We start from the raw sequence: 27,064 nt of genomic DNA, 5'->3' as shown, positions 1-27,064 counted from the left end.
TATTTTATTTTATTTTATAATAAGAAGGATATAGTTTGAAGTACGTGAAACGACAAGCTTACTGAATATTTTTTTAAAAGAAAGTAAGAATTTAATAAAAGAAATAGCAAAACACAAACAAAACAAACAAGGAAAAGAATAGTAAATTTTGAGAGTGGCACCTCACATCTGACTCGAACAATAAATCCAAATGTGAGATGTCATGTTGGTTGTTAGAATAGCTCAAACTACAATCAATACATTATTATTAAGCACAAATAGCCCTGACAGCTGACACTATCCAAATGCTCATTTATGCCATTTAGATCGCATTTTGATAAAGTTCAACCTTTAAAATAGTTTGCTCCTCATCCAAACGGGGTTTTGGTATAACTCAACTACTAGGATAGTTTGTTGTCCATTCGAATGGCTAACATCAGCCATCTAGAGGCCCTACGGTTACGGGCCTAAACAATATTAATTAATGATACTACATTTCTAAAACTTTTATTACATACGAAAACAACCTTAAAGTGCACAAAATAATGACAACCATTATACCAAATCATGAATAAGTAATTTAATACTCAAAAGCATGCATATATCAATTCTAATATGTAACATTATAGGTCCAAAGGATGACATTCAAACTACATAACCATAATCAACCAACTAACCAAACTCATGAAGTTCACTAGACTTAGGTACATGCCATTTACATCTCAAAATTCAAAAGAGCAATACAGTCACTAGAGTATAATACAATGGGGTTTAATCAACCAACTAACCAAACTCATGAAGTCACTAGACTTAGGTACATGCCATTTACATCTCAAAATTCAAAAGAGCAATACAATCACTAGAGTATAATACAATGGGGTTTTATGGTATGTTTACTCAGAGAAATCTACTATGCATGTTCTCAATTTAGTACCACTTATGCAACATAGTGATTTTAGGGGTGTTATAAATAATGTTGTTATGAAAAATATTTTATGAATTTTTTTTTGCTAAACTCCAATTGTGTAAATAGGAATTTTTTTTCTAAAATTAGCTTTTAAATTGACTTTAATATTAGGTAAATATTATGAATTTGGAGATCACCACTAAATTCTAAAAAGTTCTGCGTTTGGGTTTTTATTTTTGTACACAAGTTATACATAGTTCGTGAGTTCATGGTTAAGTAGTATTATCGTCAAAAAGTCTCTATAATCCATATTACACAAAGACAGTTTTCTCTTAGTTTTAATTGTAAGGACCAATTTTGGCCCGGACCTGCTAGAAACCCAAAGAAATGTATGAAATACATAAATAAATAAATAAATAAACCACAGCCCATTAAAATGTCCTTTTTACAGTCCCTCAGTCCAATTACATGGCCTAAAACCAACACCCTACAGCCCAATATCAATTACAAGTCCCTTAGGCCCAGTATTTGGGGAAAAGAAACCCTAGGGCTTCCTTCTCATCCTTGCGCCGCAACCTTCACCAGGTAGCCAAGCCCTAGCCCCCACGTCAGCCGCCTCCGTACCCGCGCCAGCACAGCTCCGTACAGCCTCCTGGCGCCACGCCCACGCCCCAAATGCCAGCACGATCCCCGTACACGCACCTGTACCTGCAAACAAACAAGGCAGACGCGACAGCAAATAGAAAAAAAGAAAAACACATTGTATTTTCTTTAATTTTAACATTCGGCTATAAAGCCTACCGATTCTGATTGTAAAGGGGTTCCCCTTTTGAAAATATATAGAGAACATATGCAATAGCAAAGCAAAAAAAGCAATAGACGAAAAGAAGGTGATTTTCCCTTCTCTTTTTTTAATTCTCCGCTCTTCCTGTTTTTATTTACTCAAGTCCTCTGCTACTTTATCATCAAAAAGAAAAAAGAAAGTGACGAAGCTTACCTGCGTTCCGAAGCGTTCGAGTCCCCGCTTGTTTCGCCACCATCGAAACACAGTTGCAATTTGGGGCTGGTAGGCAAGACCCACGAATCCCCTCAGTTCAATGAAGCCTCGATTGACCGTTCTAGGGGGTTGAAAGGAGAGGTAGATGAACAATCGTGGGTAACCATCAGTCGGGCGAATATTGAAGGGAGGAGTTTTGATCTTCTTTTTGTTTTCCTCATATGAGCGGCTGATGGAAAAAGGGTTAGGGTTTGGAGCATTGAAAGTCTGATGAAATGGGGGTTTTATATGCGCGTAGGAACGACGTCGTTTAAGGCTTTGTCCCCACGGCCTCAAAACGGCGTCGTACAAGCCTATTTGATTCGACCCGATCCTTTGGCCCTGGGATCCGTGCGTTTTCGCGGTGAGGGGGTATTTTCAGCACAGGTCCTTCCTCGTTTATGCGATATTTCAATCAGCCATTTTGTATTACTCTCATTCTTTCTAAATTCGCCCCATAAATTCATACATAAGTGCATGTTAATCCGCGTCTAAACGCGGTGTTTCGGGATCTGGCATATTGCCAGTTTTGGTCCCCGCACGATCGCGCGAGTTGCGCTTTAATCCTTCCCCTAATTTCAGCAGTATATTTTATTTATTAAATGTTCTTTTAGTTTGATTTCATTTTAATTAAGTCCTTTTGATCCGTATAGTTCATTTTATTTTTTAATCAACTTAATATCTATTTTTTTTACAATATGTGTGTACATGTTTTTAGTTATCGTGATAATTCCCCTTTTATATAAAATCTTTATTGTAAAGTTTTCATCATACTATTTTAAATTTTGTATAACGCTTCATTTAAATATTCTTATATATTATTATGCATATGCAGTTCATGGTAAAATTAGTTTTATTATATATGTAATAATAATTCTATGTTATTCTACATATATGATTTCTTTTCAATCTATTTTCATATATACTTTAAAACCTTATGTATATAACATATATTTCATCATACCTTTTTGTTATTTGAAAACCTTCCATGGTGTATATATTACTAAAATCAGTTCCCTTTTATCATATATATACGGTCATCTTTAAATAGCCATTAAGAAAAATATTTTTGTATATGAGTGTGTTTTTTAGTCTATAATTTGTAATAAAATTAGTTTAATCTTATGTGGATATTTAGTCCCATGCCAATTTATTTTACTTAATTCTTTCAAATTTATTTGTATATATTATTTTATGAATATAAGTTCTTTTATTACATATTGTTTTAATTTTAAGTCTCACATTTAAATACCCTTTTATGTGTATATACATTTGTCAATTTTAAAATATGTTTGTGTTTTAAAATTTTTTTTTACTTGCAACTTGATTCAAATTTTCATTCTTTAACGTCCATTTCAAAATATATATATATCCCTATTTTTAAGCTTGTCAACCTATATATATACCTAGCTTATTAATCTTATATCATTTTGATTTTTACATTTCATTTGCTTCACGCACATCTTGTTGTTTTCTTTATATCTTATGGCATGAATATATATAATCATTGCATGGTATCCGTCTTAATGATTTGTTAATTGCTCTTCGTATGTGATTGAGATTTGATTATGATCTTTAGGTTAATTATATTTAATTGCTTATTCTGCTAGTCGATTAATATTATTATTCATCAAGCATCGTACTATCGTATGTGCCTTTACCCTATATCATCGATTCACTTGATTTTTGAAAAGTGGTTCTATAAAACCCGAATTTTTGATTAATTTCGTCTTATTTCAAATCGAATTAATACGTCTTAAGCTAGCTTTATAATTATTCATTCAAAAATTCTTCAAAACGAAGGCGAGATTCGATGTTTGGCAATTTGCGGAATCGTGCCCTAACGTGTTAGGTTGCAATTTCGCGTTTGCTCGAAATAATCGAATATCACTTCAAAATTTCACTCATGCCTTTTAAAATTCTTCAAAACGAAGACGAGATTCGATATTTAGCAATCCGCGGAATCGTGCCCTAATGTGTTGGGTTGCAATTTCGCGTTTGCTCAAAATAATCAAGTATCCCTTCAAAATTTCATTCATATCTTCTAAAAATTATTTAAAACGAAGGCAATATTTGGCGTTTGACAATTCGAGAATCATGCCCTATCGTGCTGGGTTGTGAATTCTCGTTTGCTCAAAATGATCTAACATTCCTTTATATTCTCACTCATGTTTATAAAAAAAAATATACTAAAAAACGAAGACGATGCTCAATGTTTGGCGATTTGAGAATCGTGCCCTATCGTGCTGGGTTGCGCTTTTTCATTGGTTCGAAACAATTGAACATCCCTTCAGAATTTCACTCACGTTTTCTAAAATCTTTCAAAATGAAGGCGATGTTCGATGTTTGGCGATTTGAAAATCGAGCCCTATCGTGTTGGGTTGCGTTTTTTCATTTGTCTAAAATAATCGAATATCTCTTTGGAATTTCATACATATTTTATAAGGTAAGGCAATGGTCAATGTTTGGAAATTCGAGGAGTCGTACCCAACTGTGCTAGGTTTCAATTTTTCGTTGGACTAAATAGTTGAGCATCCTTTTGTAATTTCCAAATTATAAACTTTCGGACATCGAAACAAGAAAATTTTCGGCAACCAACTCGGGTTATTCAAATGTTATTAACAAGAACCACATTTCAAAAATATTTTTAATTTTAGACATAAGGACAGTATTTAATCGATTTGGTATCAATTTCGGGTGTAATGAGGGTGCTAATCCTTCCTCATACGTAACCAACTCCCGAGCCCATTTTCTCATATTTTCGTAGACCAGAATCATTGTTTTAGTAAACCAAAATGTTTTATTAAAATAACCAAATTCTTAGGTGAACCGATCACACCAAAACAAAAGTATCGGTGGCGGCTCCATATTTCTGTTTTTCAAAAGTCAATTCCCCCGTTTTTTCATTAAAATTTTAAAATATTTTGAAAAAGGGTGGTTTCGACATTAACCTTAGTATGTATTTAGGACCTCTAATTAGTTTGTCACTTTTATATAAGTTAATTGTTGGTTATTTAATTTAATTGCGTTAATTAATTTTAATGTTTTTAATTTATATGCATGATTTATTATTAGTATGTTTAAATTTATATTTTAATGTGTATAATAAAATGATTTAATATTTAGGTTGCTCTAATGACCATCGTAATATTATAGATCCAAACCAAGATTTTCGAACCAAATTTGAGGTGTTACATACCGAATAATTGCTTCAGTTCATCAATATCATACCATATTAAAATCTTTCAAAATCCACAGAAATCAAAGGTACATTAAACCAGAACTAGACACCCCCCACCCCGGGACACCGAATCAGCTTTATACTCTTGGATGAAGCCCATAACCACTTTACACGTTCACAATATAATATAACAGAAGCCTTAGCTATCGGTCCTAATCCCTTTACATAAAAAGCTCGACGCTCCAACAAGCGAAGTCATCCAGATAATAGTTATGCAATGCACATTCTCAGTCAATTAGTACATGCGCCATCCACGACAACCACACCTTGATACCGCTTATAGGGTATTACGCTATCTTAAAGGAACTCCAAGACAAGGAATCTTGTTTCCTTCACATAGTTCATTATCTCTAAAAGCATATTGTCACGCAAATTGGGAAGGATATCTGATAACATGTAATCTAATAGATGTTATATTATCTTTCTTGGGTCTTGCCAGTAACCAAAAAAATATGGGTTTCTTGTTCTTTTACTGAAGAAGCTGATTATAGTGCTATGGCCACTACCACTAAAGAGATCATACGGCTAAATAAGGTTTTTGCAGGATCTTGAGGTGACAAGTAGATCATAGTTAAATAAATGATTAGATATGAATTGGGAAAACAAGGTGTCAGTGTCTGGAGTAGTTTGTAGTCCCAATCCTTCAACTCTAGCACTGTTTAGCTTTCCCCTGTCCAATTTCAGGAAAAAAATTCCGCGTGTAAGAAATGCATGCATTTAGCATTAGCACCAGAGTGAAGCAGCAGCAGGTACCGCCACTTGGCCGAGTTTCCAACGCAAGAAGAAAGCGTCCAACAAACAAGAAATACTATACTAGAAAATAATGGAGTGAGTCCCCCCTTTACCCACCACAATTAGGAAGGTTCATCTTCACCCAACGTGGTTGGCCAAATGCATCCACAACATGAGAGTGAAATCCAGACACTTGTCAATAATATGTTGGAAACAACGCATCTACTCTCTCTCCCTTCTATTATCATATCCTCTCTTTCTCAGGCTGTAAGCTAAGTAAATGTGATTTGTTATAAATAGCGGAGTCTCAAGTACCCTCCTCCACCATCAAGAGAATTGAGAGAGCAATTGGTGTGGCTGTCGCGAGGAGATCATATATCTCACATAAATAAGAGTATGGTTTTGGGTCGCATGCTTGCGTGGAACCATCAAAACTTTGCATTTGAAAAGGGGTGATGGTGCCACGCTGTGTGCGCCTAAAATGCATATTCTTCTACTATATTTGATGAAATGTTGGAAAATGTGCAAAGCTTAGCACTAAGGTTAAATCTTCACTTTGAAATGATGTGATGCCTCTCTGTTTTCTATGGACTTCCATTTCATGCCTTCTTGTTAATTTCCCATCCTTGTCCTCCGGATTTCATAATTTCCGTCCATTATTTTATTGCATCTATTTAGATTTCTTGTTCTTGTGTTAGCAGGTAGGGTAGTAGCTGACTGATAAGCTCCCAGTACAGGATTAACAACCCTGGGCTTTATGATGTTTTGACAAGAAAAAAAAAAGATTACAAATTAGAGTAGAGATATCAGTTGGTTTGTTTGCAGGACAGTAAAGGTCTCTACTCTGTAGCTGAAGATCAAGTGACCACTTCCTTAAGAAAATGCTGGTTTGAAAACAATTAGCCATCCACCCCCAAGATGGATTGCGCTTTCGCTGAGATTAACTTTGATATTAATGATGCATGGTAAGATTAATTAATGTAGTATTGAAATTTAATATTGTAATTATGATATTAAAATGTGTGGTTGAATTCAAAACTAATTATGAGGTTGGGGTTGAAATGGAAAAATGATCTATAAACTAAAATTATTAATTATTTGATATTTAACACTGTAGTTTTATTAATAAAATAATAATGTGTATCATAATATTTTTCTTTATTTTATTATTTTTAAAATAATGTTTACATTAATTTAATTTAAGTGTATTGGTAATTGGATTATATGTATTTTTATAATATTTAACGTATAAAACTTTAAAATTCATATTAATATTTTAATGACTTATTTAATAATTATTTTAAATTATTTATTGTATTAAATGATAAAATTTTAATAAATTTTATTTAATTAAGAATTATTTCAAACAAATGAAAATAATTGTAAGTTTATTGATATCAGTCTTTTGAAATAGAAATAAATAAAATGTGAGTATTTGATATATTGATAGTGTATTTTTATTCTACAAACAGTTTTTAAAAATTTGTAATGTGCTTTATTTTTATTTTTTTAATATTTTATCATACTAAAACTCTTTAACATACATGTAGAATCTAAAAGCTTCACTATCAATATATTAAATATTTCCCCAAAATGATATATTTATTAAAGAAGGGACCAATTAATATTTAGTGAGAATTGGAGACATCAATTGGCAAAGTGCATTGATCTCATGTTATCGAAACACAAGTTTGCATGGCAATAGAGGAGCTAAATGCACAAAACTGAATTTAAATGCGCATCTGAAAGGACACTAAGAAAAACCGGTGATCCCCTTTTCACCTTTGTTATAGACAACAATAAAAAACATAGTTGGGTTGGGACTAATTTGGTTTTTGGACCTACTCTCTTTGGTTAACTTAACACATATGGAAGAATAAAAACGTTTTTATCTTCCAAACTTTAACATGGAGTCTTATGAAAACAATTAAAATATCAACAGTATAATTCAATGCATATGTAGGATCTGTCTAGCCGGCGCAATTTAGATTTTGAGCGCCTCTTGGGAGAGATTTTGGAATGATAAAGTAGTTGAAATTTTGGTTGTATTTATTTAGCTTAGTTGGTTGTTTTACCAAAAAAAAGAAAAGAAAAGATTTGGGATTAGGTAAGGCTTAACTGATAAAATGGTATTTAAATTATCCTATTTTCTTATTATAATATATAAATTTTTGTTTTTATTAGAAGTGGTATCTAAATTAATTTTTTAATTGGTACCTTTATCGCTTAAATTTTAATCAATTATGGTCAATAATGATGCGAGTCAATTACATAACGACACATAACATAAAAAGTCACATAAGCATTATTCATTGACTGACATTAACTGATCAATCTTGGTCAACTTTTAATTTGGATTTTTTAAAATTTATATATTTTTAAATTATTTATTTTTATATAATTATATATCATTTTAGTTTATATAGTATAAAAGAATAAAATTTTAGAAATTAAAAAAATGAAGTTTTATAAAATATTTAAACTTTTGTTTTTAATATTTAAATATTTTGAATTCATATATTTTAAAATTTTGATATAATTTTTTAATTTCATGTAATTAATATATTATAAACATAAGTTTCATAAATATCTTTTTGAATTATATATATATTTAAAAAGATTGTTTTAATTTTTATAAAATCTTTCCTTTATATATTTGGAATTATTTGATATAAACAAACACTTAACAATGATTATCTAAAATAAATAAATATAATTTATGTACCAATTTATAATTTAAATCTAAACAGTAAACTATTTTGTCCGAGTCAGAAATTGATTTCAAATTTTAATACTGTTAGTGTACTATTATGTCGTTAATTAATATAATGTATTAATATAATAAAAGAAAAGTACAGAAATATATATAAATATAAAGATATGTGTGCGTGGCTAAATTTACATATAGTATATGTTGGGGAAAAAGGTTTTATAGTTAAAAGTAAACTTCCATTGGGAAGTTGAGGGGGGAGTTTAGAAAACAGAAAAAAAAAAAAAAAGAAGAAGAAGAAGAAGAGAGGATCATGGTCTCTTATTGGAACTTTCATCTTCCATCACCAATTTCATTTTTTTTGTATCAAGCCTGTTAAGGATCACTTAGCTAGGCGGTTAGTCAGTTAATAAGCTCTTAATACAGCTAAGAGTAGTTAAGAGCAGTTGGTAAAATGCCTATAAAAACAGATTTCTAATCTGAATGTAAACAAGTAAGGTTAATCCTTGATGGATGTGAACTCCTCGAGTTCCCTAACGGCACATTTCCTCCACTACCTCGGTTCATCCAAACTTCTGATGGATCTCTAGCTTCGAATCCATTGGCTTCGATCTTTAAACAATAGGACCGACTTTTAACTTCGTGGCTTCTTTCCACGATCAGTGCGCCACTCTTGTCCTCATTCACAGAAGCTCGATCGGTGTGTGACATCTAGACCACGGCAACGGATTTTTTTGTGGCCGACACGGGTGCCAAACAGTCGTGCCTCCGTCATGAGCTACATTCATTAAAGAAAGGTAATATGACTATTAAAACTTACGTTGCTTGGATTAAGACTCTCTGTGCCTTTCTTGAGACTTCAGGGTCGCAGATTTCGGATGAAGAGAAACTGGAGATAATATTTACCGGACTACTATCGGAGTTCGAGGGCGTCGTCTCCTCTGCCTCCATGTCAACCGATACCTTCGTCGAATGCAAAAGTCAACATCACTGCGCGATCTAAGAGGTCTCTATTCATGCAAACCTTGTTGAGTTCGCCCCGTTGTCCGTGGCAAAAGGTTCAATCCGTGGTGGTCGCTTGTCTCCTCGTGGCCGTGGACGAAGCTTTCGGCCCGGGATACAATGCCAAATTTGCAACCGTTTTGGGCACTTGGCTCAACGGTGTTACTACTGTTACCATTGAGAGTCTGAACTCTCGCCGCCGCAGTCTTCGGTTGTTCATCACGAAAGACCACCCGCTCCTCGTGGGTACCGATCTGCAGTGACTCCATGGGCTGTCAGTGAACCAGATGCGTCGAATGAGAAAAGGGGAGGTAGTGAATGGGGTTATCCAGCAAAGACACCTAGGTTTGGCTATAATTCCTATGTCGGTCAAAATCAAGGGGTGAATCTTACTCAAAATCAAGTAAATGGTTTGGCAGGCCATTATAGCAATCAAGTGGCACGTAGGCCGACCTATGTCTATGGGTCCAATGCTCATAATTTGGCAAATATGCCCAGGCCCAATGTAACACCCTTAATCTATATCCGTCACCAAATTAGGGTTAAAGGCGTTACCGGACAAATTGAAATATTTTATGAACAATTCATATACATCATTCTCAAATCATAATCAATCATCAACAATAAGTCCCTTACTTAGGTTAACGAGACCTTAAACATACTTTAGAAAGGAGTCGAGACTAAACCGAGCCCATACAAATTTTTCCAAAACTTAAAATTTTTCTAAGTTATACAGGTCACACGCCCATGTGAGCAGGCCGTGAGTCTCACACGGCATTAGACACGCTCCTGCGTCTAAAGCGTGGCAAAACAGGACATACATACTGACTTCACCACACGGCCACAAGGTCGAGACACACGCCTTTGTGCTCACACGGCCACAAGGTCGAGACACACGCCTTTGTGCTCAACCGTGTGGGGTGAAATTAGATTTGGTTTAAACCACATTTCCCACCTATCTCAAACACGCCAAAACCACAACATTTTTGCATCATTTGCATACACTTAAAGGCAACTGAAACATGCCAATTCAATCACATATCAAATTATATAACCTCAACCAATTCAATATGCCAACATCATCACAATTTACCAAAGTTCCAAATTCACAAACTCATTAGTTCAATATCCCATAATAAACCATCACATAAACATTATCAACATCACATTTCTTACTTGTCAAACATACCATTTAGGCCAACTTAAGAGACCATACATACCAATATTTACAAGCCAATTCTCATGGCAAATCACAATGCAAAACATACCAAAATGACACTAGCCTAAACATGCCATATACCATATATACAACTCTCAAAATGGTACCAAAATAGATGTCCGATAGTGTGAATGATGTCACTGACAATCCCCAGATCTGAGCTAGCTTTATGACACTGTAAAATAGAGAACATTTCACACAGTAAGCTTTAAAGCTTAGTAAGTTTGTACCATAAATAATCAACAGTTTATAATATACGAAACATCAACTAATAAACACTTAGTAATTCACAATTCATCCATCAATTCTATTCTATCCCATTTAATATGTTCATATGTATTCATCAAGCTTCAAAAACATAGTATCATCTACCACATAGGTATCGAACATACCTGAACTTTGCCGTATTTATTCATTTCATTCTTAACTCTCGTTCAAATACATTAATTCATTCGGAAGTCTTTCCATGCTTTAAGGATTCGCGCACTTAGTGCATCAGTGATTTGCCAAAGTCGTAACAATCTCGTACACTTAGTGCCATTTCAATAAACCAAAGCTATCTCAGTATTGCACACTTAGTGCCTCTTATGGCCGAAGCTATTCCAACTCGCACACTTAGTGCCATTTGTAGTTGAAGCTATTTCGAACCGCACACTAAGTGTCGCACATTGTCGATTATCATCATGCTCAAATCGTAATCAAATATCTATACAATTTATGCATTATCAAAGCATTAAAACATAACTATAACATCATTTATCACATACGAACTTACCTCGTACTTGAAATTGACGATTCAGACCGTTTACTTAATAACCTTCGACTTCCCTCAGTCTAAATTCGAGTTCCTCTTTTCTTGATCTATATGTATTCAAAATTAACCCTTTTATTCAAAAATTCATTCAATTTAATCCATAAACACATATTTAGGGCATTTTACAAATTAGCACTCACATTTTCACATTTTAACATTTTAGTCCTTATTTCATAAAATCACAAAATACACAAAATTTCTTTATACCATTGCCTAGCCGAATTTTACCCTAGCTCATATAAGCCCACACATTTCATTTAATTTACATTTTAGCCCCTCAATTTCTCCTTTTCACAATTTAGTCCAAATTACTCAAATTCATCAAAAATCCCAATACAAAACATGATAATCTAACACATATATTTCATATACTATCATAAAACTTCATAAAACTCATAATTTCATCAATGACTGAACTCAAAATCATCAACAATTTCAGAAATTAAGACATGGGCTTGATAGATTACTAAGCAACAATCACAAAAACGTAGAAATTATCAAAAACGGATCAAAACACATACCTTAATCATAAATTTCCTTAGTTGAACCCTAAAGTTCTTTTTCTTTTCTTTTGTTCATCAATTTTTGGCAATTTCATGAACATAATGGCTCATTTTAATGTTTGGTTTTAATAAATCATATATTAATGCATCAATTACCATTTTACCCCTACATTATATCATTAAATTTACCAACTACATGTCCATCATTGTCCACCATTAAAATTAATGGTATAATTGACATGCAAGGACCCTCATTTTAATAAGCCATATCAATTTAGCACATTAACAAATAGAAAACCACTTTTGCATTTTACGCGATTAGGTCATTTTTCAAAATTAAACACACAATCAATCAAATTTTCATACGAAACTTTCACACATGCTTAACCTCATAATGTAAACACAAAAAATAATATTTAAATATTTTTTTGACTCAAATTTGTGGTCTCGAAACCACCATTTCGACTAGGGTCCAAACCGGGCTGTTACAACTCTCCCCCCTTAGAGATTTTCGTCCCCGAAAATCTTACCAGTGAATAGGTTTGGATATTGTTTTCTTATAGCATCCTCGGTTGCCCATGTAGCGTCTTCAACACCGTGCCGGTGCCAGAATACTTTAACTAGCGAAATTTTCTTTTTTCTTAATTCTTTAACCTCGCGAGCTAATATATGAATCGGTTCTTCTTCATAAGACATATCAGGCTGAATTTCAACCTCAGTTGGGGAAATGACATGCGAAGGGTCTGATCTGTATCTTCGTAGTATCAATACATGAAATACATTATGTATCTTTTCTAACTCAGACGGCAATGCTAGCCGATAAGCTACTAGTCCAATTCGCTCGATTATCTCATACGGCCCGATGAACCTCGGACTCAGCTTGCCTTTTTTGCCAAATCGGAATACTTTCTTCCACGGTGAGACTTTTAAAAATACTTTATCATCGATTTCAAACTCAATATCTTTTATTTTTAAATCTGCATATGATTTTTGATGATCTGATGCTACTTTCTAACTATCGCGAATCACTTTCACTTTCTGTTCAGTCTCTTTAATCAAATCAACCCCTTGTATCTTATTCTTACTGAGCTCAGTCCAATACAAAGGTGTTTGACATTTGCGACCGTACAAAGCCTCATAAGGTGCCATTTTGATACTCGATTGAAAGCTATTATTATATGCAAATTCAATCAGTGATAAGTATCATTCCCACGTACCTTCAAACTCAAGAACACAACATCTCAACATATCCTTGAGTATCTGAATAATCCATTCGGACTAACCATCCATTTGTGGATGAAAAGTAGTGCTAAAATGTAGTTTCATACCTAAAACATCTTGCAGTTTCTTCCAAAACCGCGATGTGAATCTCAGATCTCTATCTGAAATAATAGAATAGGTACTCCGTGTAATTTCACTATCTGAGATATGTATAACTCAGCAAGCTTATCAAGTGAACAGTCAGTGCGTATTGGAATAAAATGAGCATATTTAGTCAGTTTATCAACAACCACCCATATTGCATCTTTCTTACTCAGAGATAGGGGCAATCCCGACACAAAATCCATAGTCACTTTATCCCATTTCCACTCAGGAATCATTATTGGCTGAAGTAACCCAGACGGTACTTGATGCCAGCTTTAACTTGTTGACAGATTGAACATTTCAAAAGGAATACAGAGATATCACGCTTTATACCAGGCCACCAATAAAGTTGTTTTAGATCGTTCTACATTTTCGTACTTCTCGGATGTACAGATAAACGACTGCTATGTGCTTCGCTCAAAATCATCCGAATCAACTCTAAATTTCTCGAAACACATATTCGGCCTCTGAATCTTAAACAATCATCAACATCAACTCGAAACTTTATATCAAAATTCAAATAACTTTGAGCCCGTTTTGCTAACAATTCATTATCAACTTTCTGAGCTTTACAAATCTGCTGTATAAATAACTGCCTTGTTTTAAATTCAGCTACAATCAATCCATCATCAGATAGAGTCAATTGAGTATTCATTGCACGTAAAGCAAACAAAGATTTTCAACTTAAAGCATCAGCAACAATATTGCCTTTTCCAGATGCTAATCAATCACCAGCACGTAATCCTTTAACAACTCTAGCCATCTTCGCTGTTGTAGATTCAGATATTTCTGAGTCATCAAGTATTTTAAGCTTTTGTGATCGGAATAAACGTGGCATTTCTCACCGAATAGATAGTGGCGCCAAATCTTCAACGTAAACACAATAGCTGCCAATTCCAGATCGTGTGTCAGATAGTTCTTTGCATGTGGCTTCAATTGTCTTGAGGCATAAGCTATGACTTTGCCTTCCTGCATCAAAGCACAACCCACGCCATTTAACGATGCGTCACTATAAATGAAAAATTCTTTACCCGACTCTGGTTGAAATAGCACCGGAGCTTCGGTTAACAAAACTTTCAACTGATCAAAACTTTTCTGGCACTTTTCTGTCAACTCAAACTTAATATTATTCTGAAGTAGTCTCGTCATGGGTTTGCAATCATAGAGAAACCCTTTACCAACCGTTTGTAATAACTAGCGAGTCCCAGAAAACTTCGGACTTCGAATACATTTCTTGGGGGCTTCCAATCCATAATCGCAGAAATTTTGCTCGGATCAACTCGGATACCCGGTGCTGACACAATATGTCCCAGAAAACCAACTTCACGTAACCAAAATTCACATTTACTGAACTTTGCAAACAACTGCTTATCACGTAAAGTCTGTAGCACTATTCTCAAATGTTCAGCATGCTCGGATTCATCACGAGAGTAAATCAATATGTCATCTATAAACACAACCACAAATCGATCCAAATACTGTCTAAATATTTGATTCATTAAGTCCATAAAAAAAGCGGGTGCATTCGTTAGCTCGAAAGGCATAACTAAAAACTCATAATGTTCGTTACCTCATTCGAAAAGCAGTTTTCGGCACATTAGAGTCTTTAACTCTCAACTGATAGTAACCTGATCTCAAATCTATCTTTGAAAACACTGTAGCCCCTTTCAACTGATCAAACAAATCATCTATCTGCGGTAAAGGATATTTGTTCTTGTTCGTCACTTTATTGAGCTATCGATAGTAGATGCACATTCTTATAGTTCTGTCTTTCTTTTTCACAAACAACACCGGTGCACCCTAGGAAGAATAACTCGGTCTAGCAAAACCTCTATCCATCAATTATTGCAACTAAGCTTTCAATTCTTTTAACTCAGTCGGTGCCATTTTGTACAGAGCTATCGATATCGGAGTTGTTCCAGGCATTAACTCAATACCAAATTCAACCTCTCGGATCGATGGTAAACCAGTAACTCTCCAGGAAACACATTTGAGTAATTACATACAACTGGCACTAATTCAATATTCTTTTCAACCACTTTCGTGTCTAGCACATAAGCTAAATAAGCTTCGCAACCCTTTTTTACATATTTCTGAGCTAACATAATTAAAATCACTACTGGCAATCCGTTCAAAACATCCGATTCAATTCGAATAATCTTATTACTCTAACATCTCAAATCAATCATCTTTCGTTTGCAATTTACAACAGCATCATGCAATGTTAGCCAATTCATACCCAGGATTATGTCAAACTCATCAAATGGTAATAACATGAAATCGGTCGGAAAGCAATTACCCTAAATCATCAATGGATAATTCTTGCACACTTTATCAACCAATACAAACTTGCCTAAGGGGTTCGATACTCTAATTACAAATTTAGTAGACTCTACAGGTAAAGTCTTACTGGATACTAAATTCCCACATATATACGAATGAGTAAACCCTGGATCTATCAATGCAATAACTTTAGTATTATAAAGAGTAAAAGTACCAGTAATAACATCCGGAGATAACGCTTCTTCACGTGCTCGTGGAGGTGCTCTAGCATCAGATCTCGCTGTAGTGTCTCGCGTCACACCTCTACCACCACTCACATTGCCAGTGTTTCTCGGTGGTCTACCTCTAGCTGCAGTGTTTCTCGGCCTCATGTTCTGAGCATTATCTTTTTCAACTAACTCTGGGTAATCTTTTATAAAGTGATCTTGTGAACCACAACTGTAACAAGCTTGGTTATTACTTTTTCCTCAGCAATATTTAAAATATCGTCTTCTACATTGTTGACACTTAGGCTTAAAATCTTTCATGTTACCAACGCTCGATACTGATGTGGCCTGAGCTTTAGGATCAGTGTATTGCTTCCTGCAATCTCTATTCTGATATCCAAGTTGTAGATCGATTAAAGTAATCTCTTGATTTTTTCGACGAGGAATGATAAGATTCATTCATCGATCTCTTCCTCGAATCTCTTGCCTCTACTTCAACCTTTCTCTTTTCTTTGTTGAGGTCCTCAGCTTCACAAGCCCTCTCAACCAGTACTATGAATTTTTTCAGCTTAAGTATCTCGACTAACAGCTTTATATCTTCATTTAATCCATCAACAAATCTTTTACACTTGATTTCTTTAGTAGACATATATTCTCGGGCATATTTTCTTAAACGTACAAATTCTCTTTCATACTCAGTAACGATCATCTGGCCTTGTTTCAATTCCAGAAACTCTTTATTCTTCTGGTCGAAGAATCTCTAGCTTATGTACTTCTTCCGGAACTCGGTCTGAAAAAATTCCCAAGTAACTCGTTCCCTAGGAACCACCGATTTTAATGTTTTCCACCAGTGATATACATTATCTCTAAGCAAAGATACTACGCATTTAATACATTCGTCTAGAGTACAAGGCAACTCATCCAATACTCGAATATTATTCTCAAGCCAGAACTCAACCCTCTCGGCATCATCATCAACCGTAGCTCGGAACACTTCAACCCCGTGTTTATGAATCTTATCAACAGGTGGCTTACTCAGTCGAATCGGATCTATTACTGGTGGCACAACTGGAACTTGTTGAGGAACAGGTGAGGGTGGAGGTTGTTGAGCAGTCGGGTTCGTTCGTACAAATTCCTTGAACTACTCAGTCATCATTTGGAAGAAGGCTTGTTGAGCCTCTCCTCCCTAACTACTAGATGTATTCCTAGATTCGGCCAGTGTTGTCCTTTGAGTGGGAGCTGGTGCGTTGCTTTCAACATCATCAGCTATCGCTCGTTCGAGATCCATTAGCTATATAGAAACACATTTTTATTGACAGGATTCATCACACTATCACAGTTCATAAATATGGCATATATAGCTAGACTTTCACTCACTACGTTTGTCCTAGAATCGACTAAACCGTAGCTCTGATACCAATCAAATATAACACCCTTAACCCGTATCCGTTACTGAATTAGGGTTAAAGGCTTTATCAGACAAATCAAAATATTTTACGAACAATTCAAATACATCATTCTCAAATTATAATTAAACATCAACAATAAGTCTCTTACTTAGGTCAACGAGACCTTAAACATACTTTAGAAAGGAGTCGGGACTAAACCGAGCCCATGCAAATTTTTCCAAAACTTAAACATTTTTCTAAGTTATACAGGTCACAAGCCCGTGTGAGCAGGCCGTGTGCCTCACATGGCATTAGACACGCCCGTGTGTCTAAACCGTGGCAAAACAGGGCATACAAACTGACTTCACCACACGCCCGTGTGTCTTGGCCGTGTTCAAAACTGACTTGAATAGCTAAATTACAACAGACACACGGTCGAGACATATGCCCATGTGCTCAACCGTGTGGGGTGAAATTAGGCTTAGTTTAAACACCTATCTCAAACACACCAAAACCACAACATTTTTGCATCATTTGCATACACTTAAAGGCAACTGAAACATGCCAATTCAATCACATGTCAAATTATATAACCTCAACCAATTCAATATGCCAACATCATTACAATTTACCAAAGTTCCAAATGAACAAACTCATTACTTTAATATCCCATAATAAACCATCACATAAACATTATAAACATCACATTTCTTACTTATCAAACATATCATTTAGGCCAACTTAAGAGACACATACCAATATTTACAAACCAATTCTCATGGCTAATCGCAACACAAAACATATCAAAATGACACTAGCCTATACATGTCATATACCATATATACAACTCTCAAAATGGTACTAAAATAGATGTTCGATAGTGTGAATGATGTCACTAATGATCCCCAGTTCCGAGCTAGCTTTATAACACTGTAAAACAGAGAACATTTCACACAGTAAGCTTTAAAGCTTAGTAAGTTCGTACCATAAATAATCAACAGTTTATAATATACGAAACATCAACTATTAAACACTTAGTAATTCACAATTCATCCATCAATTCTATTCTATCCCATTTAATATGTTCACACGTATTCATCAAGCTTCAAACACATAGTATCATCTACCATATAAGTATCGAACATACTAGAACTTTGCCGTATTTATTCATTTCATTCTTAACTCTCGTTCAAATACATTAATTCATTCGGAAGTCTTTCCATGCTTTAAAGATTCGCACACTTAGTGCATCAGTGATTTGTCGAAGCCGTAACAATCTCGCACACATAATGCCATTTCAATAAACCGAAGCTATCTCAGTATCGCACACTTAGTGCCTCTTATATCCAAAGCTATTCCAACTCGCACACTTAGTGCCATTTGTAGTCGTAGCTATTTCGAACTGCACACTTAGTGCCGAACATAGTCGATTATCATCATGCTCAAACTGTAATCAAATATTTATACAATTTATGTATTATCAAAGCATTAAAGTATAACTATAACATCATTTATCACATACGAACTTACCTCCTACTCGAAATTGACGATTCGAACCGTTTACTCAATAACCTTCGACTTCTCTCGGTTTAAATCCGAATTCCTCGTTTCTTGATCTATATGTATTCAAAATTAACCATTTTATTAACAATTCATTCAATTTAATCCATAAACACATATTTAGGGTATTTTACAAATTAGCACTCACATTTTCACATTTTAACATTTTAGTCCCTATTTCATAAAATTAAAAAATACACAATTTCTTTATACTATTGCCTAGCTGAATTTTACCCTAGCACATATAATCCCACACATTTCATTTATTTCACATTTTAGCCCCTCAATTTCTCCTTTTCACAATTTAGTCCAAATTACTCAAATTCATCAAAAATCTCAATACAAAACATGATAATCGAACACATATATTTCATATACTATCATCAAACTTCATAAAACTCATAATTTCATCAATGGCTCATCTCAAAATCATCAACAATTTCAGAAATTGAGACATGGGCTGGATAGATTACTAAGCAACAATCACAAAAACTTAGAAATTATTAAAAACGGATCAAAACACATGCCTTAATCATAAATTTCCTTAGTTGAACCCTAGAGTTCTTTTTATTTAATTTTGTTCATCAATTTTCGAAAATTTCATGAACATAATGGCTCATTTTAATGTTTGGTAATAAATCATATATTAATGCGTCAATTACCATTTTACCTTTGTATTATATCATTAAATTTGCCAACTACATGTCCATCATTGTCTACCATTAAAATTAATGGTATAATTGACATGCACGGACCCTCACTTTAATAAGCCATATCAATTTAGCACATTAACAAATAGAAAGCCACTTTCGCATTTTACGCGATTAGGTCCTTTTTTCAAAATTAAGCATACAATCAATCAAATTTTCATACGACACTTTCACACATGCTTAACCTCTTTATGTAAAAACAGAAAATAATATTTATCTATTTTTTTACTTATATTTGTGGTCACAAAACCGTTATTCTGACTAGGACCCAAACCAGGTTGTTTGTGAGGCACATGGCCTGCTCACACGGGCGTGTGACCTGTATAACATAGAAAAATGTTTAAGTTTTGGAAAAATTTGTATGGGCTCGGTTTAGTCCTGACTCCTTTCTAAAGTATGTTTAAGGTCTCGTTAACCTAAGTAAGGGACTTATTGTTGATGTTTGATTATGATTTGAGAACGATGTATATGAATTGTTCGTAAAATATTTCGATTTGTCCGGTAACGCCTTTAACTCTAATTTAGCAACGGATACGGGTTAAGGGTGTTACACCTAATGGGCCGATTGTAATTGGGAATGATTTTAGGCATCCAAATGGATTGCCTACTGGTCATGGGTCATATGATAAAGAAAACTATCTACCTAGGTTGAACTCCCCGTTAGTTTCGAGTGGGCCGACCACAGACTATGTGCAAGTAGGTCCTCCATAGAATCTTGGGCCAAATGTTAGACCAACAGGTGGTGATAAACCATAAAAGTAACACAGTTTAATCCTATACTTAGCATATTTTTGGATGATCTATTATTTAATTTAGTGAATTTGATGCTCTTAATCCTTTAATTTCATGTTTTATACTTAGGAGAGCATAGGGAAACAAAAGGAACATAAAACGGGCCAAAAACGAACAAAACGGGCTGATTCAAAGATTTACACGACCAAGACCATTTCCACACGGGCTGAGCACACGTCCATGTGAGCCACACGCCCATGTGGTAGCCCGTGTCGATTTTGCTCCCGGTTTTCCAAATATGTAGAAAAAGCCAATTTTTAGGGTTTCTGAGCATTCTAAAGTCTATATAAACACACTACAAGTAGGCCTAAAGGGGACACATAGAGGAGAAATAAGAAATTACTCGAAGAACGCCAAAAGGATTCAACTCGGAAGTAGGATCTCTTTCAAGACTGAAGATCTCCCTTCAATTTCTCTCGCAGTTTTTGGGTTTCTTTATGTTTTGTTATTTTCCTATTTTTGAGATGTCTTTCCCCAAAAGTATGATCTAAACTCCCTAATTACCTAGGGAAGATGATACCTATGATGGATATTATTATTTAATTATCTGAATTACACGATAAATACCTGTTCTTGTTCTTAATTATGTGTTTTTAATTCTTGCTTTAATGTTTTCAGGATATTAATTCAAGTTTGATGTGCTTATTCAGTGGAGAAAAAGTCCCTATTTAAGAGTAGATCCAACATAATTAAGCGGAGTTGATTGCAATCCTAGAAATAGGACAACATAAATCTGCCGGATTAGAGTCAAATCTAATAAGGGAATCCATAAATCCAGTTAATGCAACAATAGGGGTTTTTTAGAAAGTGATTTCAATTAATCAACCTAGAGTCAGTTGTTCTTTGTCTCGAAAGAGATATTAACATAATTTAGGTATTTTACGGATCAAGACAAGTGAAAAAATCGTTTGACTCAGACTTAGAATAATAAGTGAAGTCTAGGTGGATTCTTCCTTGGGTATTGTCTTTATCATTGGTTTATTCGATTATTTCCTTTACTCTCTGTCGTGTTTATTAGTTAATTAGTTTAGTTAATTTTAGATTAAAACAAATTCCTTTAATAATAGGCTAAATAATAGAAAGATAGTTATTACTAGTACTTTTAGTCCTCGTGGATACGATATCCCCGACTCATTGTAGCTACACTACTATTCAATAGGTGCGCTTGCCTTCATCATGATCGTAGTCTAGTTTAGTTAATCATTAAACGATCATCAAGTTTTTGGCACCGTTGTCGGGGACTAAGATATTAGGAACACTTAATTTTTATTACTTTAGCCATTTTTTATTTTTTTATTTTTGTTTTTTTCTTTAATTTACTAACTTTTTCTCTTATTTGGTTCTGGCAGGTTTCTTTAGTTTATGACTAGAAGAAATTTGTCAAGACCATTACTTTTTGACAGCGAAATTGAAAGTACAACTCGCAGAAATCGTAGAAAAAGATGAGGCAGAACTGACAAAGTGCGAAGGAAGATCAAGAGGACGTTACTGAGGAGATGGCTAACAATTAAAATAATCAGCTACTTCTTATGGATCCTCCAAATCCTGCTCCTCGTACTATGTAGAATTATGCTAAGCCTACTCTCACTGGGGCCGAATCGAGTATTGTTAGACCTGCTATTACTACAAATAATTTTGAGCTGAAACCTAACACTATTCAAATGATTTAACAGTTTGTTCAGTTTGATGGTTTGCAGGATGAAGACCCAAATACTTATTTGGCCAATTTCTTAGAGTTTTGTGATACTTTCAAGATAAATAGTGTTTCTGACGACACCATTCACCTACGATTATTTCCCTTCTCGTTGAGATATAAGGCTAAGCAGTGGTTGAACTCCTTACCATGAGGTTCCATCACTACTTGGGATCAAATGATCAAGAAGTTTTTATTGAAATACTTCCCACCGGCTAAGACAGCTAAGTTGAGAAACGATATCTCATCTTTTGTGCAAATAGATTTAGAAACTTTATATGATGCATGTGAGAGGTATAAAGACTTATTGAGAAGGTGCCCTCACCATGGGTTATCTCTATGGCTACAGGTTCAGACTTTCCACAATGGTTTAAACCCCTCAACTAGGCAAATGATCGATGCAGCTGCCTGTGATACTATAAACAATAAAACACCTAAGGAAGCTTATGAGTTCATAGAGGAGATGTTACTGAATAATTATCAGTAGCAAGTCATGAGGACAATGCCAATAAAAGTAGCCAGTGTTTTTAACATTGATACGGTTACCATGTCATCAAATCAGGTAGAAATTTTAAATAGAAAGATTGATGGTTTATGTAGTTCTACACAGGTACATCTGGTGATCAGTGTGACACGAGTGGAGGTGGAATGAGCAATTCAGGAAATTTACCCAATGGTCCTACAATGGAAAATGAGTAAATAAACTATATGGGTAATAATCCTAGACCTCAAAGTAATCCTTATAGTAATACTTACAATGTAGGTTGGAGGAACCACCCAAATTTCTCATGGGGAGGTCTAGGAAATCAAAAACCACCACCCCTCTGGGTTTTCAGCAGCAACCCTATCAGCAAGACAAAAAATCGAACCTTGAAGAGATGTTTGAAAATTTTATTTTGATGTTAGAGACTCGTTTCAAAAACACCGAGACGGCTTTGAAAAATTAGCAAGCATCGATTCAAGGCCTCGAAAATCAAATTGGGTAGCTTGCTAAATTAGTTTCAGAAAGGCAGCAAGATAGTTTGCCTAGTAACACTGAACCCAACCCAAGAGAGCATGTAAAAGCAGTTACATTGAGGAAGAAGAAAGTGTTAACTAAACTCGAAAAGAAGTTGCCACAAGAATCTGATAAGGAAAAGGAAGATGAGGTAAAACCTGAAGTGAGTGCAACACCGGTGCTTAAAGAATATAAACCACCGATCCCATATCCAGCAAAGTTGAAGAAAGACCGTATGGATGCACAATTTGCTAAATTTCTTGAACTTTTTAAACAGCTACATATTAACTTTCTTTTTGTTAAAGCTATTTCGCAGATGCCTACATAGGCTAAATTTCTGAAGGAGCTTCTAACAAATAAAAGGAAGTTTGAAGAGCTATCTACCGTGAAACTCAACGAGGAATGTTTAGCTATTCTTCAAAACAAGCAACCAACCAAGTTGAAAGACCTAGGAAGTTTCACCATTCCCTGTTTAATTGGTAGTTTGAATATTGAGAAAACATTAACTGATTTAGGTGCCAGTATTAATTTGATGCTTTATAAAATGTTCAAACAGCTTGGTCTTGGGTAACCAAAACCCATTAGGATAAGTATTCAATTAGTTGATAGATCTATTAAGTATCCTAGGGTATTATTGAAGATGTCCTTGTGAAAGTAGATAAATTCATATTCCTTGTTGATTTTGTTGTGCTTGACATGGATGAGGATGTTAAGGTACCTTTAATTTTAGGTCGCCCATTCTTAGCTACGGCTACAGCTATCATTGATGTAGGGGACGGTAAACTTGTGCTTAGAGTAGGTGACGAAGAGATTATTTTTAAAATTTATGATGTCATGCAATTCTCCAGAGAACAAGATGATTCATGTTACTTTATTGACTCAATTGATCATTCTATTTAAGATTCTCTTCAGAAAATCATTCATAAAGACACGTTGGAATTGTGTATTGTCCAAGGAGAGGAGGCTGATGACGATACCACTGAGATAGGGAAGATAAAAATTGATTTAAACTCTAACGAGTCTTCCCCAAGACAAAATAAGTATGAGGGTATTGAAATAAATGACGAACTAAAACAAAACCCTCTATTGAAGAACTTCCCAAATTGGAACTGAAGCAATTACCAGATCACTTAGAGTATGCGTTCCTCGGAGACAATTCAACACTACCAGTGATTATTGCTTCCAACTTGCAGCCCAATGAGAAAAATGAGTTATTACAAGTACTGAGGGAGCATAAAAGAACCATAGCTTGGAAGATTTCTGACATTAAAAGGATCAGCCCTTCGTTCTGCACCCACAAAATTTTAATGGAAGATAAATATAAACCATGTGTGAAAGCTCAAAGACGACTGAATCCCAACATGAAAGAAATTGTTAAAGTCGAGGTAATTAAACTTTTAGATGCTGGTATTATTTATCCTATTTCTCACAGTACTTAGGGTAAGTCCTGTGCAGGTTATTCTAAAGAAAGGAGGCGTGACTGTTGTAGCCAACAAGAAGAATGAATTAATTCCAACAAGACAGTTATAGGTTTGAGAGTTTGCATTGACTACCGGAAATTAAACGATGCCGCGAGAAAAGATCACTTTCCCTTACCATTAATTAATCAAATATTGGAAATATTATTTGGTCATATGTTTTATTGTTTCCTAGACGAACTCTCTAGCTACTTTCAAATTTCGATAGCTCTTGAGGATCAAGAGAAGACAACATTTACATGTCCATACAGTACATTTGCTTATCGTAGAATGCCTTTTGGATTATGTAATGCTCCTGCCACGTTTCAGCGCTGCATGTTAGCCATATTTGATGAACTTGCAGAAGACATTATGGAAGTATTTATGGACGACTTCTCGGTATTCGTAGGTGCAGTTCTTGGACAGCGAAGAGACAAGTATTTTCAACCGATTTATTATGCTAGCAAGACTTTAACAGTTGCACAAGAAAACTACACTACCACTGAAAAAGAATTGCTAGCTGTGGTTTTTGCATTCGATAAATTTAGATCATATCTCTTATTATCTAAAGTTGTTGTTTACACTGACCATTCAGCTCTCCGTTATCTCATAACCAAGTTTGATGCAAAACCTCAACTCATAAGATGGATTCTACTTTTACAGGAATTTGATTTGGAAATTCAGGATAAGAAAGGAGCTGAAAACCTTGCGGCAGACCACTTTTCTAGGCTTGAAAATCCACATATCAAAGAGCTCAATGCGAGTAAGATAAATGACTCATTTCCTGAGGAACAACTATTGGTTATATCTAACTCTGAGGTACATTGGTTTGTAGATATTGTGAATTACTTAGCTGCTAACATCCTACCAAAATGATTTACACATCATCAAAAGCAGTGATTCTTTACCGATGTGAAACATTATTTTTAGGAGGATCCTTTTCTTTTTCGTATATGTGTAGATCAAGCAATTTGAAGATGTGTTACAAAGTCAGAGGCAAACAAAATCCTAGAACACTACCATTCAGGACCAACAGGAAGGCATTACAGTGGGACTAGAACAACACATAAAATGCTTGAATCAGGTTTTTGTTTGCCCACACTGTTCAATGACGCTAATAGGTATGTCACTTCTTGTGATAGATGCCAGAGAACAAGTAATATCTCTAAATATGATGAAATGCCTCAAACAGATATGCTATCATGTGAAATATTTGATGTATGGGGCATTGATTTTTTAGTTCCATTCCCCAGCTCCTTTGGGAATAAATACATCTTAGTAGTGGCTGATTACATGTCAAAATGGGTGGAAGCTCAAGTTTTACCTATTAATGATGCTAGAGTGGTAGTGAGATTTCTTAAGAATCTCTTCTCTCGATTCAGAACACCTGGAGTGATCATTAGTGATAGGAGTACTCATTTTTGTAATACTCAATTCGACAAAGTCCTTAAAAAAATGAAGTACACCACAGAACAACTACCCCTCATCATCCTCTAACTAGTAGACAAGTTGAAGTGGCAAACGGAGAGCTCAAACGAATCCTAGAGAAAACCATATAATCGAATAGGAAAGATTAGGCAGTAAAAGTAGACGACACTTTATGAGCTTATAGAACCGCTTTTAAAACTCTCATAGGAACATCTCCTTACAGACTTGTCTACGGGAAAAGTTGTCATTTACCATTTGTATTAGAGCACAAAGCATTTTGTGCTATAAACTTCCTAAACTATGATCCTAAACTTGCAAGTGAGAAAATATTAATGCAGTTGAATGAGCTAGATGAGTGGCGAGTAAATGATTATGAGAACTCATGATTATACAAAGAAGTGACAAAGCAATACCATGATACTCGTTTGAAGCAACCTAGACAGTTTGCAGCCAGAGATCTTGTTTTACTATACAATTCAAAGCTTAAATTATTCCCTGGAAAGCTGAAATCAAGATGGTCAGGTCCATTTGTAGTCCAAACCATCTTTCCCTATGGCACAATAGAGGTAACTCACCCAATGTACGGCACATTCAAGGTAAACGGTCATCAACTTAAACTTTATAATGGTGAGGAATTTAGAGACGGTAGAGAGGAGCTTCAGCTCCGTGAACCTTCATAATTGAGAGCACAAGGTAAGTCTAGCTTAAGACTTTAAATAAGCGCTTCTCGGGATGCAATTCGAGTACTAACACTGCTAATTTTCTTATTTTTACTTCGTATTATGCAGGTTTTTGACCCACACAGCCTAGACACACGAGTGTGTATGTCTAGGCCGTGTGACTTAACATAGGTGCGATAACGAGTTACACGGTCGTGCGATATGGCTGTATGACCCACACGGCCTGGACACACGGGTGTGTTATTGGCCGTGTGGATCTTGCGACTTAGTTTTTATTTTTCAAGAAAATCGACAGAGAGTTACACGACCATGCAACACGGCCGTCTAACCCACACGGCTAGTACATACGGGCGTGAAGCTTA

At 35.0% G+C, this 27,064-nt stretch overlaps 2 long non-coding RNA genes and 1 other non-coding gene across 3 annotated transcripts; 2 read left to right on the top strand and 1 right to left on the bottom strand.

The window, feature by feature from the left end:
- Positions 1–5,709: 5,709 nt before the first annotated feature.
- LOC128290498 (uncharacterized) lies at positions 5,710–7,044 on the top strand. The gene is made up of 2 exons (XR_008280358.1): positions 5,710–6,437; positions 6,597–7,044. It is a non-coding gene; the product is annotated as an uncharacterized LOC128290498 (long non-coding RNA).
- Positions 7,045–8,464: 1,420 nt separating this feature from the next.
- LOC128290523 (uncharacterized) lies at positions 8,465–10,234 on the top strand. Its single transcript, XR_008280389.1, has 2 exons — positions 8,465–9,402; positions 9,477–10,234. It is a non-coding gene; the product is annotated as an uncharacterized LOC128290523 (long non-coding RNA).
- A 12,132-nt stretch (positions 10,235–22,366) lies between these two features.
- LOC128291015 (small nucleolar RNA R71) lies at positions 22,367–22,473 on the bottom strand. The gene has a single exon (XR_008280794.1). It is a non-coding gene; the product is annotated as a small nucleolar RNA R71 (small nucleolar RNA).
- Between the last annotated feature and the right edge of the window lie 4,591 nt (positions 22,474–27,064).

This window comes from Gossypium arboreum, chromosome 3 (genome assembly GCF_025698485.1).
Source record: "Gossypium arboreum isolate Shixiya-1 chromosome 3, ASM2569848v2, whole genome shotgun sequence".
NCBI classification, from domain to species: Eukaryota; Viridiplantae; Streptophyta; class Magnoliopsida; order Malvales; family Malvaceae; genus Gossypium; species Gossypium arboreum.
This window is presented reverse-complemented; position numbering and strand designations above follow the sequence as displayed.